General features: G+C 34.1%; 1 protein-coding gene across 1 annotated transcript in view; it reads left to right on the forward strand.

The window, feature by feature from the left end:
• The first annotated feature begins 356 nt into the window (after nucleotides 1-356).
• The window catches only part of LOC145256419 (5-hydroxytryptamine receptor 2B-like), a 113822-nt gene continuing 98802 nt past the window's right edge, over nucleotides 357-15376 (forward strand). The window contains exon 1 of the mRNA XM_080115297.1: nucleotides 357-952. The gene's annotated coding sequence lies outside the window, so the exon portion shown is untranslated. The remainder of the gene's footprint in view (nucleotides 953-15376) is intronic.

Consider the following 15376-nt stretch of genomic DNA (forward strand, 5'->3'; position numbering starts at 1 on the left):
CTTCGTATAATTAAAATATCCAACTCTTCTTTTTTCATCTGATTACTCCTCCCCCATTTCCATCTCTCACGCCAAATACGACCCCCACTGTGTTGTTCTCTGCCCACCTTCAACCACCCCGACCACGCCGGCGTCCTCCACTCTTCCTATTCCCCATTAAACCACCGGCATTGCAGTCCCTCAATCTCCTCAAACTCAGACCCTTTAAGAACTCCGCCCCTTCCTTCCTTATGTGAACCTTTCTGTCCATCATCCCTCTCTATTTTTGAATCCCCCTCCCTCTCTGCTTACTACTCAATAATTCTCCCTTATCCCCTCCTCATTCAACTGATTCTGCTGGGGATGAGGATGGTGAGAAAGGGAAAGTGGAGAAGTGGATGCTTCTTGTTGTCGTCTTGAAGCGCACAAGAGACCGCGATACCACCACCGCCGCCGCCGCCGCTGTATTGAAGTATTAGGATTTGCTTAAGTTGGACGTATCCCATCTCGTCATCCTCATCCTCCCCATACGCATCCGCGTCTGATTGCGCTCTGTTGCCGGCTACTGGCTATCGGCCGATTGTCGCAGACACACGCATCCCTCGAAGCCTCGTGGTGTTTGCCGTTGTTTCAGTTTCGCTCTGACAACCGATGTTTTTTTTTTGTTATTTTTTTTTTTTTGTAAAGATCTTAACAAGTTTTATTTTGTTAAGTTTACATCTAGATGCTGTGCTTTTATGCAGAAACTGTAATTTTTTATGAAACTATCTCAAAAAAAAGAAAAAAAGAAAAAAAAAGATCATCACAAAACAACAAAACTACGGATTGCACCATTTACCTTCGGCAAAACATTTCCTCCATTCTCGGAGATTTCTTTTCCCCTTGTTTATCAGATAAACCTTTGCAATGACTCATATTTTGATCTGAATATCAACAATTGAAAAAATATACTGGAAGAATCGCACCCAAACAGGTGAGACATTTTGAATTTATTCTTACATTTGAAGTGTGTTCATGAAGTGTTTGATTGACTTTCTGAGACGCGCGTTTACCTATTGTCAGGTGAAATAACACGATGTTCTTTCAAGTATCTTTTTATGTGTTTACTACAAGTATGTTACCGTGATATATATTGGGTGGGGTTTTAACAGTATATTAGATATATTTTTTTTATTTTTAAGTCATTATCCAAACTTAAAATATTTATGTCTCAATTCGCAGCCATTTTTCTTGTTCTCACCTAACGCTCCACACTATGTTTTTCGAACAGAATAAACGTTTTAAAATGAGTAAAACCACTAAAAACCTTTCCAGATAGGTAGAAGAGTAACTAATCTGGCCTTTGATAACATTTATTTGTTATACATTTGTTTTTACTGCTTTTTTCTTTACCTCCGTGGATTTTAAAACAAACCCAAAATTTGATACTGTCTCATGAATTGAAAATCGCAAAACTTTAAAGAGTTCGTACTTAAGTTTGTATTTTTCACGAGATGGCAACAAAAGTTTAACTCTTTGTTTGTAACTTTTAAAAGACCCAAGGGAAGAGCCTCTATTTACTTGCTTCCCCACGAGGGCAAAATTATATACAAGGTCGGTTTTTAATGTGGCGAAAATCCAGCTCCTTTAAAAAGGACACTCTGGATTAAGACACAAATAAAAATTGCTTCAGTCTCGAAAAAGTTCCCCTTCATCGACCGGTGACAGAACAGATGCAGTGTAGTATCAAAACAGATACTACACTTTGCTCCTGATCAAAAAGAGATTTGAGTTTGCTTAAAATCATTGTTTATATTATTTATATTTTTCAGTTGTCGTCAATTAAACCATAAGCAAATAATTTTTATTATTACTTACTCATTAGTTTTAATACGTGTCATTAAGTGATTGCTCACTTGCTATAACAAGTAGTGTTCCCTGGAGTCTAAGTGACAACAAGTTTACCCAGATTTCCAGCATTCTCTTTCTCTATCAATAACAGTTGCAAATCATTGTGCGTCATCGCAACAGCCGTTTTTACTGACTTTTTACTGACAACGATAGCTTTTCTGCTTTCGAATTTGCATTGCAATGAGCCTTAGTGCTATCTGTATTGTTTTTGTGGAGGTCTGGTTGGTGCTCACCTACAGGGGTTCCAGCCTCTTTGTATTATTATTATTATTATTATTATTATTATTATTATTATTATCATTACGATTATTCATCCTTTGTCAAGTGGACAGAAAGAATTATGCGTCGTCAGTGTTCACACTAATATTCATATACATTTAAAATAACGCATGGGCAAAGTTAGACAGAAAGCAACCGTTTTAAACTGGAAAGTTAAAAGAAGGTAAGAATAAAATTTAAAAGCAAAAAACGTATTCATCGATATAGAAAGAATAAAAATAGAAAACGCCACATTATGGAATATGATTTCTTTTCGAATTCATATTAGACATATGATGGATTGTTAGACTTGCTATCGCCTTGAATTAATCCGACAGGTTTTACTCTTTTACTCACTAACTTTTCTCTGACTATATATATATATATATATATATATATATATATATATATATATATATATATATATGATGTGTGTATGTTATTATTTATTTTTCTTAGTAATGGTATTTGTAGGAATTCACATGGAAATTCAACGAAGTTATATTATGGTCAATAACGCGTTTATATAGTCGCAGGTTAATGAATATATGGCCTGTAGCATCTTTTTTAATCATACGACGCCTAGGGCTATAACAACGTGTATATAATTATTGCTTTTCAAAGTTTTACGAGGATAGCTTAGAGGTTGTATTCACGTTTCGTTTTAGTACGCAAGTCACAATTTGAAGTCCGGAAAGAACGATTGGGGTAAGCCATTCCTAAGTTCAGTGTTTTTATTTGACCAGTTCCTTACGCGACAAGAGTAAAGTGTAGCCGCAATGCAATTAACTGTATTTACCTGGCGTTGCCAGGGAGTCTTTACTTTCATTTTGTTTTGGTTTCTTTTTTTTCTTTTTTTTATATAGCTATGCCTTTTCTGCCATCTTTTTTTATTATTACATTAGGATTTCGAAAGTTACATTTAATCATCAAAGTATCGTACCCCACATGAATAAACCGAAATGCATTCTGGTGGATTTAATTTCGCAATTATGTTTTTTTTTTTTTTTAATTTGTGAAACTGTAAATTTTTACAACGTGCCCTAGCGTATTATAAAAACTTCAACCTCCCCATGTTAAGAACGGCTTTCGGAATACCCCCAACCTCGAAAGCCGTTCTTAACATGGGAAGGTTGGGGGGGTATTCCGAAAGCAGTTTTTGACATGGGATGATTGGGGGTGTTTATATTACGCTGGAGCAGGTCGTAAAAATATACCGTTAAAAATAAGTTTTATTACTTTACGCTATTGCATTTTTGTTTTCAATAAATATTTGTAAACAAAAGAAATGTCACGTGGAAGCGAAACTACGTGCAAACATATGTAGTCACACGCATTTTATTTATTTATATGTGTGTCTGTGTGTGTGTGTGTGTGTGTGTGTGTGTGTGTGTGTTACAATAAACATTAATAAATATTTTTTAACAATTTTTACACTGAAGACGTGACGCTGTCCTCACTTGTAAAACTACGCGCTTGTGTTGCCTTTATTATTCTCAATAAAATTATTTTCAAGAAACTAATAACAAAGGGAAAACTTGGCAACGAGCAACATTCATATGATAATTCTATTATATTTTTAGTTTTATCATTTCAACTGTCCATCTTGACGAAAACCACAAACACGTGAATGAATGTATGTTACCAGGTCACACGAAATGTAAATACTGTACACTTGTTTGTACACACCACATAAGCAACGCGAAAACTCGATACACGTTTCGAACGACACGTAAACACTTTAACATGCTACATAGATGAACATGAATTTCTTTAAAAAAACATTTGAAAACTTTCAATTTTATCAAACACATTTAGCAATAATCATTTCAAGACTTTGTTGTTACACACACGCACGCGCGCGTTTTTTTTTTTTTTTTTTTTTCATTGCGGCTATTGTTTGCGCATATATTTATCACTAAAAAAAAATAAGACGATTTAGTCCACAGGACTGGGAATAAATCATACCACAAAATAAAATTTGGACATTTTCATCTTTCTCAAAATGTTGGTCTCGTTAATGAAGCTGTTTAAGACGACGCACGCAAGAGGTAACTCCGTCTTCTCAGGCATTGTTCGAACCCTGTACGAGCTTTAATTTTCATTTTGCGGTATTCTTTATTTATTACCAGCCCCGTGGAATAAATAAATCTATTGCTTAGTTATATTACTCGTGCAACGTTGTATCACCAAAAAGCAATTACGCAACTAAACTGCAATAATAATGTATGTTCCGAAATTAATGAGAATTTACGTACACCTCTATATATATATATATATATATATATATATATATATATATATATATATATATAGCATCAACGTCACCAGGCCAAAAAACACCCAATGTAATCTTGAAATGTGCGTCCCATTCACTAATCTGCTGGTGCCACCATGTGTTTACGCACTTCTTTAAATCTTATCAGGATTATATAGCATAGCATGTTATTCTTTTAGTTTCTTAATTGCTTCCCACGACAACATGTGACACAATGTTATTTTAACGTGGAGAAAAGGCAGCTTCTCCAAAGGGACACTTACTTTTTTTTCTCATCCTATTATTCCAGGAAAAACGCACTTCTCTTCTTTTTATTCTAGATTTTTTTTTTAATCTAATGCTTAAACACAACTACTTTTTTTTGTTTTCAATTAATAATAAGAAATCTTTTTTTTTTCGCGTATTTCTTTTACTGAGAGGAAAACACGTTTTATCATGAAACTTGCGTCGCGCGTATTCTATGCAAAATGACGTTCTGGATATTTTTGGACTGTAGTTCACGTTACAGGAAAAAAAAAAAAAAAAGGATAAAATAAACAAATGTTACCAAAGTCTAAGTTGGACAAGTTTGTGTTTCATCACATTTTTAAAAGCACATTTTAAAAGCACATTTTAAAAGCACATTTTAAAAGCACATTTTGAAAGCACATTTTGAAAGCACATTTTAAAAGCACATTTTGAAAGCACATTTTAAAAGCACATTTTAAAAGCACATTTTAAAAATCACATTTTAAAAGCACATTTTAAAAGCTCATTTTAAAAATCACATTTTAAAAAGCACATTTTAAAAGCACATTTTAAAAGCACATTTTGGGCAAAACCAACCGATTGCCCACTCTTTTCCGTTAGAACGTAAAAAAATGGCTGCCATAAGCTTGCACGAGAACTCTTAATAATCGCTGAAAAATCGAAAATTAAACAAAACACTCGAAGACGCCCTTTCGCACAATTAGTGACAGTTATTTATTCCACCAGTATTTTGTTTAATTTTCGATTTTTGAACCATTATCAATGTTTTATTCTGTTCTAATTAAACAGAGTGGATATTTGGTCTGTTTTGTAACAAAAAGAAACTGTTTAAAATTTGTGAAAACACACAAATAAACTCATCCAGGTTGACAGAATAGTAATTTATCTTGCCTTTGGTATAATTTATTTTTTGCATTTTTTTTTAGTGTTTTTTTTTATTTTTTTATTTTGTAAACTACACTTGAATGTACCTGACATTCTATGGAGTTTATTTAAGAACCATTAAAATATGATTGTTCCTATTTACTTGTCTTCCTACGAAGGCAGAGTTAGGCACAAGGTCGGTTTTTAATGTGGGAGAAATCCAGCTCCCCAAAAAGGGGCTCTCTGGATAGGAACAAGAGTAAAAATTGTCTCAGTGATGAAGGATTTCTCCTCCACTGACAGAGGACAGAAAAAGTGAAGTGTAGTATTAGACCTAATAGTACACTTTGTTCCAAGCCAAAAGGCCTTGATATAATTCTTAATGCGACGCGGGAAGGGCGTAGTTGTAAAAATTGATAAATTGTGTTTGTATTTTCTTGGTTATCAATATTTTTCGTTCAGTTTCTTTGTTCGTGAAAGACAAGAAACTGTTTGCCATTATTCAGTTGTTGATATATTTTGAGAATTGTTTATCTTTCTCTTTCCTCTATTCTCCTGTCTCTCTTAGTGTCTTTCCTTTCTTTCTTTTCGAATCTATGTCTCTCTTCTTCTCTCTTTGTGTGTCCCTTTATTTATTTATTCTTTTGCACTTGTGTGTATTTTTTTTATATTGAAAATGTATTTCCAAAGAATTCAGTACACTATGCAATATGCATTAATCTGCGTTTTTTTCTCTTGTCGCCACTGTTTGCACAGATAATGTTACTACATAAGCGAGTATTTAATCCGCGAGCCTGGAAATAAGCAAACAATACCGTAAAGTGAAAAAATAAACTCGTGCAGGATTCGTACCTGTGTCTCAAAAGAGGGAACATATATGTCTCTCTCTCTCTCTCTCTCTCTCTCTCTCTCTCTCTCTCTCTCTCTCTCTCTCTCTCACACACACACACACAATCTACAATTTGTCCTGTCTGTATCTCTCTCTCATACGCACAATGTGGGACGCGCACACACACACACACACACACGCGCGCACACAATCTATGTCTTTCTGCTTCTATATTTCTCTTGCGCGTCTCTATCGCTTAAAACTTACTCCCATCTCCTCTCCCTCTCTCTCTCTCCCAATATAAAAGCGCGTGGATCCTGCTTATAGATTTGTTTTCTTACTTGCATGCTTGTTATCTTGCGTAGAGCATTTTCAATATTTATATAAAAGTATATTTATGAAGTTCTACTTTATATTGAGCACTTTTGAAAAGAATGATGGCCTTAAGTTCATTTAATGAATATATTTGAATTTGTTCAATTATATACATATGGGGACACCGCATAAGTGAAAAATTATTCCCAATTCGCATTAAGGTAATGCAATCAGCATAAAAAAAAGTATCGCTGGCAAAATAAACAAAGAAATAACAACTACTAAAAATGCGGTATATTTAAGTGGCGAGGATGGACTCTGTAACAGAGCACTAAGCTCGAGACCCCAGGGTCCTGAGTTTGAGTCCAACTACCACCACCGAGAGACGCCGAAACACGTTTTGGCAGACTATCTCTCTCTCTCTCTCTCTCTCTCTCTCTCTCTCTCTCTCTCTCTCTCTCTCTCTCTCTCTCTCTCTCTCTGCCTCTATCTTTCTCTCTAGAAAGAAAGAAAAGAGAGATATAGGCTACGAACACGTGTTTCAACATCATACGACTCATCAGTACGGTTGAACTAGACGAAAATCCAACTCAAGGCTTCGACGCCATATTTATATATGAAAATAATAGAAGTAAATTTGACTTATATTCGTTTGATTCTTAAAACAGATTTTCCTGTTTATAATTTTTTAAATTCTATTCCTAAGGTTCATATTACAGATCTGTTTCGTTCACAACAAACAATTATATCTTTACCGCATATTTAAGTCAATTATTTTCTTATATGGTATATGCTCTGAAACGACAAAAGATAACCATGGAGCTCAGAACTTTTTTTTTACCTTTTATTTTATTGTTTTATTTTCTTTGAATTTTTAATGTCCCACGATCCGTATATATTAAATATATTTTCAAAGAAATTATTAACCCATATATGCAAATATTTCCATTATAAATAATGTACCATAATTGCATCATCAAATGCTTTAAAACAAAACATTAATCGAATAGGTTATTCCTTATTCTATGGAGTTTCGAAAATTTACACTATTCTCATCGGAAGTAGTCCAATAGTTTAAATAGAAAAAAAAAATATGGAACAGTTTATAAAAAATTTTAACTTTGGAAATCAAGGTTTTAGAATCTACCTTTTAGAGTGTGTGGGGGGTAGAATTATTGATTAACAAATTTTTATAAAGTAAAAATGTCTGACATTTTGTATTTTAGTTTGTGTCTGAGAATTAATTGGAAACAATTCCAAATTAAATCTAAGGCCAAATCGGTAACGAGCAAGTCCGTGATTATATTTTAACTTAGTTTAAATTAATCTAGCATGGATACTAATATTGGTGGTGTATCTTTTTGTTTGTTTCATTGTCGACTAACGCAATTGAAAACTAAGATCTCTGCCAAGATAAAACTACTTTTTCAAGTAAAATTCCACAAGGAACAAAATAAGGATATTCATTTTTTATTGGAAGTTTTTACTTTTTACAATATCGTATGTTCTGTATTTGCACTCGATATCCATCAAACGCAGACGACGTTATATTTTATTTCATTTTTGACAAAGTTCTGTAATAAGATTAAACGCAACTTATTTGTATTAAATTTTGTTCATCGTTACCAATTAAGCAATATGCTTCGAAATTGAATATCCTATTAAGATTGATAAGCTCACGTCATAAACTTTAGACACTTTTAGAGTCAAACTTAGAAAAAGGATTCTAGACATAGGGTTTAGCATCCATACATGGGGCTTTTTTATCTTCGTAAGGGACATTAAATTGGTGCAAAGCTGTTTTATTCGGCGAATTTATTTACCCTTCCTGTAGTAATTATTCTTCGAGTCAATGAAACCTGCACGTCTGTTCGTTAACTTAATCTTTGTAGGGGGAGATAAAAAAAAGTGGCGCAAAACAGTTCTGTTCGAGGAATTTTACTGTCCTGAGACTGGTATTCTTCATACTTTTACAAATGAAAGATAGTGTTCGGCGTTCTGTGCGAAGATACTTTGATTATTCTCTTTGAACAAGTTAGATTAAAAATAAGCTTACAGGTTTATCCTCTACTTTGTGGCGATTTAAGAAAAAATGAGAACAAACTTGTTTACTAAGAATATTTTTGCTTATTTTCTCTTTGATTCAATTTTAGCTCCCATCTCCTCTCTCTCTCTCTCTCTCTCTCTCTCTCTCTCTCTCTTTAATATATATATAATGAAGAGTTCAAATGCAAAACGCGATAAATGACATTATCAAAATTGTAAGTTAGAACTACGAAAACCTTTGCCTTTTACTCACATTTAAATTCATTTTTACGCTATCTGATATCTATCTAGTTTCATTGCTATCAATAAAAATAAATTGATACAATCGAATTCGCGAGTCTAAATTTTGTAGTTTAATTTCTCAACTTGAAGGAAGTGGGTTCATCATATTTTGTATTCGTACTCTGACACACACACACACATTTATATATTCATATATTGACAGAACTCTGAAACGTGTATACATTAGCCCCAGCTACAAAGGTGATTCATGAGGCGTGACTTCGTGTCGCACGCACTTCACATGTCACCATTCGCTGCGGCAAACATGTGCTGGACATGCAGGTGCAGGAAGGCATATTTTAGCAGGTTGCCGATACACCACTATGTGGAGTACCGTCTTGTCGCATACTAGTTTATTCTGGAGTGCATTTCCCCCAATAAATTTAACCCTCCCCCCAGATACCAATCTGGAAAATTCTACGATTCGGCGCGGATATATACAGTTTATCACAAAAGTGAGTACATCCATCACATTTCTTCAAATATTTAAGTATAACTCTTCATGGGACAACACAGAAAAAATGATTTTTTGACACAATCAAAAGTAGTCTGTCTGCAGCATATACTACAGAGTTAATTAATTTTCCTCTCAAAATAACTCAAAATATAGTCATTAAAACTAAATCCCTGGCAACAAATTTGAGTACACCTTTTACGAAAAGTTGTCAATATTTACATACAATATGTCAACTGTCAATATTTTGCGTGGCCACCATCATTAACCAAAACTGCCTTTACTCTTCTGGTCATGGATTTTACCAGAGCTTCACATGTAGCCACGGAAATACTCTTCCATTCTTCAATTACCACGTCGCGGAGCTGGCGGATATTTGAAACTTTGCGCACTTCCACCTTCTGTTTGAGGATGCCTCAAAGATGTTCTATTGGGTTCAAGTCTGGAGACATGCTTGACCAGTCCGTCACCTTTACCCTCAGCCTCTTCAGTAAAGCAGCGGTTGTCTTGGTCGTGTGTTTGGAGTAATTATCACGTTGAAACACTGCTCTGCGACCCAGTTTATGGAGGGAGGGGATCATGCTCTGCTACACTTTTTGACAGTACATGTTGGAGTTCATGTTTCCCTCGATGAAATGTAACTTCAATACCTGCAGCACTTCGGTATAACTTCCGGACATTGGTAAGTGTTGCTGCATTAATAAAAAATATAGGAAAAGAACATAAAAGAACAACTGTCGATCCAGTCACCTTAAGCATAACAATAGCTATTAGCTCAAGGCCCCTTTAAATGTTTAAAATTGCCTGGGAAACCTCGTCTGCAATCCCACCTAGGAGCTCGTCAGATCGTAAGTAATAAACTTAGTCTATCCTAAAGTTTGGGAGATTGAACTTTCTCGAATTACTCAGGACGAATTCCCAAATTCGACGAATAAAATACCACAGAAATGATTCAGTGTCTACTGGACTGATTGCCGAGATCGAAATCTCGACTGACATGTCCACGATTGTGACCAGACACCAAATGAATGCCGCCACGTTTAGATGTAACAGTTTTATTTTATTGCATCTGGGTAGGTTCATGTGTTCCAGAGATGGGTAGGTCAGCTTAATCCATAATAATTGATGAGCTTATTGCAGAAGCACTTAAATCTAATAAGTAAATTGTGATTGATAAGAAATGTGCTACAACAGATCGCATGTTGTTACAACAACTATTGCACTTGTTGAGACTGCTACTATATTGCACAGCGATGCTAGGGATGAATACACACACGTAGCTCTCGGTAAACATGGCAATAATTATACTAAAAACCGAATCACGCATATTTTACAAGTGAAAAGTAGTGCATACTTGTGTTCAAGTTTCAAATAAAGAAATGTAGGAGACGGTTTTGTATGTATTAGCAAGACCCGATCTTGTTCGGGATCGAGTAGAGATTATTACTATGTACTTTTCTATTATGCTCATAATGCCATATAACTTTTTTGCTGTTTTTACTACCTACTCTTTCTTCCGTTTATGTAGTAGAAATGTTGGAAAACACTCTATATCAGTGTTTTATAGAGATTGTTAAAAATCCATTAAAATAGGATATATGTATTTGAAATTATAAATGTAACGAGCAGATCGATATTCGATATATAGAGAGTAACGAAAAGATTCAGGCCCACTTACATTGTATTTGTTTTTACAAGGTGGTCACCACTTATCAAGTCCCGGAAGCCACTCAGGGATAAGGGTTATTGTAAGTACAGTACGTTAGTGTGGAGATTTAATAAAGTGTCTACTTAAGGGGGAGGTTCACCAGGAATTTGTTTACGTTGGACTTGAAGACATCCAAGTTGTAGTCAGGTGGGAAGCAGGCAGACGGAACAGAGTTCCACAGGCGTGCAGTTCTAAGAAAGAAGCTCTGTTCATGGCATCTACGTTTTGATTTAGGCATAGATAAAGAGTGGGGAACGTTTTTGTGAAAGATTGGCGGGGGGACCAGAGATTGGAGTTCAGACGAGCACCTGCCATGGAAATAACGATAAAACAAAGATAGGCTTGCAACGTCTCTTCTATGGGAGAGAGGTTGCAGGGAAGAGAAAAGAAATATTTTCCAAAGAATCATATACATATAATTAAAATTTCCAAAGAATCATATACATAGAATTAAAATTTCATAAAAACATGGTATATTTGAAGTTTTAAGAGGGTTATATTTTCATAGCTCCTTTTGGAATGCAATTAGAAATTCGGTAACATTTCCATTGTCTTTCACTGCACATTTTACATAAGAACACTCTTTTAGATTTTATGTTGATTTTCTAATCTTTATTGCTGTAGGCAACACACAAACGTCATGTACAGACATTGGGTGTTATATAAAAGTATATATCTAAGAACGTCATTTGGATAAAGATTTCAAATGTTTGTGTATGGTTTGTAGTCTGCAAATTTAACTTTGTAATTTTTTTATTGGCTGCCTGATTGTTGATCGATGTAGTGGAAAAAGTATGAAGTTAAGGAAGTTTCTTAGAAAACATTAATTATTCGATGGATCTGAGTTGAACTAATATTTTGTTTTTAAAAACCCGTAACAATAATTATCATAAATTACATGTGAATAAGATTTCTATATGGAAGTTTAGTTAGAATGATGTCAATGGTCAATGGTAATGGGGGGGATCTCAAATCTATATAGATAAGAGTTTGGGGCAAAAACAAAACCCCAATCTCTGTTAGTTGAGAGTAATTATTTAATTAAACTGTCCAGCTGCATGCGGTTGAAATAAATAATTGCGACAAAACTATTGTGTATTAATTGGATTATTCAGACATGTACCCTCCCCCACCATCTTGCTTCTTCTGCTCACAATGTTAAACTGATATAGCTTCTGACCTTCTTCTGGCTTGAATCTAAGAAACAATAAAATATGGATTAGCTTCCGCGTGTGTTAGGAATAGGAAAGGACTGTTTGAAGAGCTACACCCTATTATGAATTCTACATTTGATAAATATGGACAATAATATTTCCATGGTTACTAACACGTTTCGCTTTCAGTGAATTATTTCAACATGTGCTGCATCTGTTCTGGTAATATCGATATGGAATTCCAAGTTGTCACAGGAATTGGATTATGCATCTAATAATAATAATACTAATACTAATAATAATAATTAATATATATATATATACTAGCAGACCGCCCGGCATCAGCATTACCCGGTCGTAAAAGACGCATAAAAATTATATTTTAACTAATGCAGAATTCTTATTCAGTATAAACAGAAGTGCCGTAGATATTAAAAGTAACGCAAAATTCATTTAAAAAAATTAATTAAAAAAAAAAATAAATAAACAGAAAGAAACTGGTACGTTTGCATGCGAATATTATGTGTTCTTTTTTCTAAACGGTTCACTTCTTGTAAGTAAAGAAAAATACTCAAGCTGAGATCGAAACCAAAACCTAAAGACAGTGAGTCAAGGAAGATAACATTTAGGCTAGCTTTCCACGTTCTCTAAAAAGTATTCTCAAAAAACTTGAAGCAGTTGAAAAACAGATAAAAACCTGATGCCTCCCGAGTACCAATTTTTAATTTTGACACCTAAACAGCATTTTTTCCGGATGAAAACCAATAAATTTTTTTCCACATATTTGAATACTCTATATACCAAATTCCAAGTCTGTAGATCAATAAATTGTTGAGTATATAGGTTAAGAATTATCCTCCCACTCATTTTCATATATATATATATATATATATATATATATATATATATATATATATAAGTGACCTTGTCTTTCTGTGTACGTACTTTCTACTAAACTACTTTGTTAACTTTTGGCCTACAAGCTTGAAACTTGTTATATAGGGGGTTGGACTTGTGGAACAAATTTGATTTGTTTTTAGACGTTAAAAGTAACCACTACGATGTCAAGATTTAAAAAATTAGACTTGAAAGGCGTAAGTTGACTGAACATATTGCTTTTAGCCATGCGCAACTATTCATTTATACCTTTAACAACGGTTTTTTTTTTAAGTTTTTATATGCGAATGGACTTTGCTTAGACGGTAACGAATAATTCTGAAGAGCTATATGTTTTGGTCTCTAGTCTAGCTGACGGCACCTAAGTTATATATTAATAAAAAAATGAAACCACTATTTATATTGGGTACAATATAGTAATCAATAAAGTATTGGCTATGCAATAGTAAATACGAAATCTGCATGAATTAAAATATCGCATGTAAGCGAATTTTACGATCGAACAACGCCGGGCGGCCTGCTAGCATATATATTTAAAAGAAGAACAAACATTGTACATTAGTTCGCTATTTCATCGGAATATTTCGTTTCTACAGATAGAACATCATTAGAACATCGTCTGAAGAACGATACACCTTTGATATCAGTAGCTTTGGAGATAGTGTTTCCAGTATTTTCATGGATCCAAAGATCTCGATGGAAGATCAAACTAATGTATAGATACTATATATATATATATATATATATATATATATATATATATACAAGGATACAGCAGAAACAGCCGCCATTAAATTGGAATAAAAGTGGTCATTATATTCAGTTCATTTAAAGACACCGCATCGGCATGTGTGCATTCTTTGCTGCCTTGATTCGGCTCTGTTTTGTATTTTGAAATATCGATTTTCAAGTTAGTATAGAGAATTATTTAAGAAAGTTACAAATTAAACACCATATTCACCGCAGAGATTCAATATTATAGCGAGTTTTAAATATTACCCTGTCTTTTCCGAAGTAATTTTACCCAACTTTTCTAATTTAATAAATACTATTTTAATGTTTATAAAACTAATTTCGTCACAGTTATGGTTTTCTCCCAGTTATTTATAAAAAAAATTTATACTATATATATAACTGTAAACATGTTCAAGTGTTCAGTAGAAAATATTTTTTTTATAATTTTAAATGCTTACAGACGAAATCTCGCCTAAAGAAATTTGACAGCAATGTATGAATTAAGTTTCCCTTCTGTGATGTTTTAGAATAATGTCATTAAAATATCTACGCTAGTTTTTTAAAAGTAATTAAAATATTGTGCCAAATAATAATCATAATAATAATAATAATGGTGATGATAATAAAAATGATAAAATAATTCAAGGAATAAACGAAAAAATGAGTTAGTTTGAATTCAGAAGCGATTCGTCAGGCGTATTGATATTTTGACTAAAATGCGAACATCTATAATATGTCTTTATATGTTAGATAAAAAAAGGCATTTCTGTGAAGGTATATTTCGTTAAAAAATATGCAGAATATATGAACCCTTGAAAGAAATCAGGGTTTGCTGTCACAGGCACGGCGTGTACGTCCCTCCTAACAAATATAATTTGTGATGTCTACAAGATAATGAATCTGTATTTGTTGCCTTGAAGTACGTAGAGTTGCGTATCCTTAAGCATTTGATAGGTTGGTACACTGCCAAAGCGCTTAACAAAGGACTATTCTCACTATTGAAGCCAGCGCCTACACAAACCACTGTAGAATCCCGAGAAATCCATTAGTTTAAATGCTTCTGTATTCTCGCTTGTGCAGTGAAGTGTCTTCATATATTTGAATTGCAGTCGTCTTTCTATTAGTTTCCTCATTATAAACCCAAACTGTGAGTGAAGACGGCTGTTTTTGGCAATTCCTTCTGATGGAATGTGGAGAGGGACGCGCAGCTGCAACAGGTTCTTCGATCGATTTTGCGTTATCCGCGCTCCTTCAGTCTATTTCTGTCGAAACGGGGATGCGAGCCTTATTTCATTTAGTAGAGGATGTGAAAATCATTGCGTAGGCTGCGGGAAAAGGAGGGGAGGTGATATCTAAAGCCGGTGGGAAATAGAGAAGCAAGAACACCTTGCAGTTAGCGCCTTGTTTGCAAACCTCGAAGAAATAAAGATAACAAGCT

The sequence above is a fragment of the Euprymna scolopes genome, chromosome 32, assembly GCF_053919585.1.
Source record: "Euprymna scolopes isolate OS-2025 chromosome 32, ASM5391958v1, whole genome shotgun sequence".
Lineage (NCBI taxonomy): Eukaryota > Metazoa > Mollusca > Cephalopoda > Sepiida > Sepiolidae > Euprymna > Euprymna scolopes.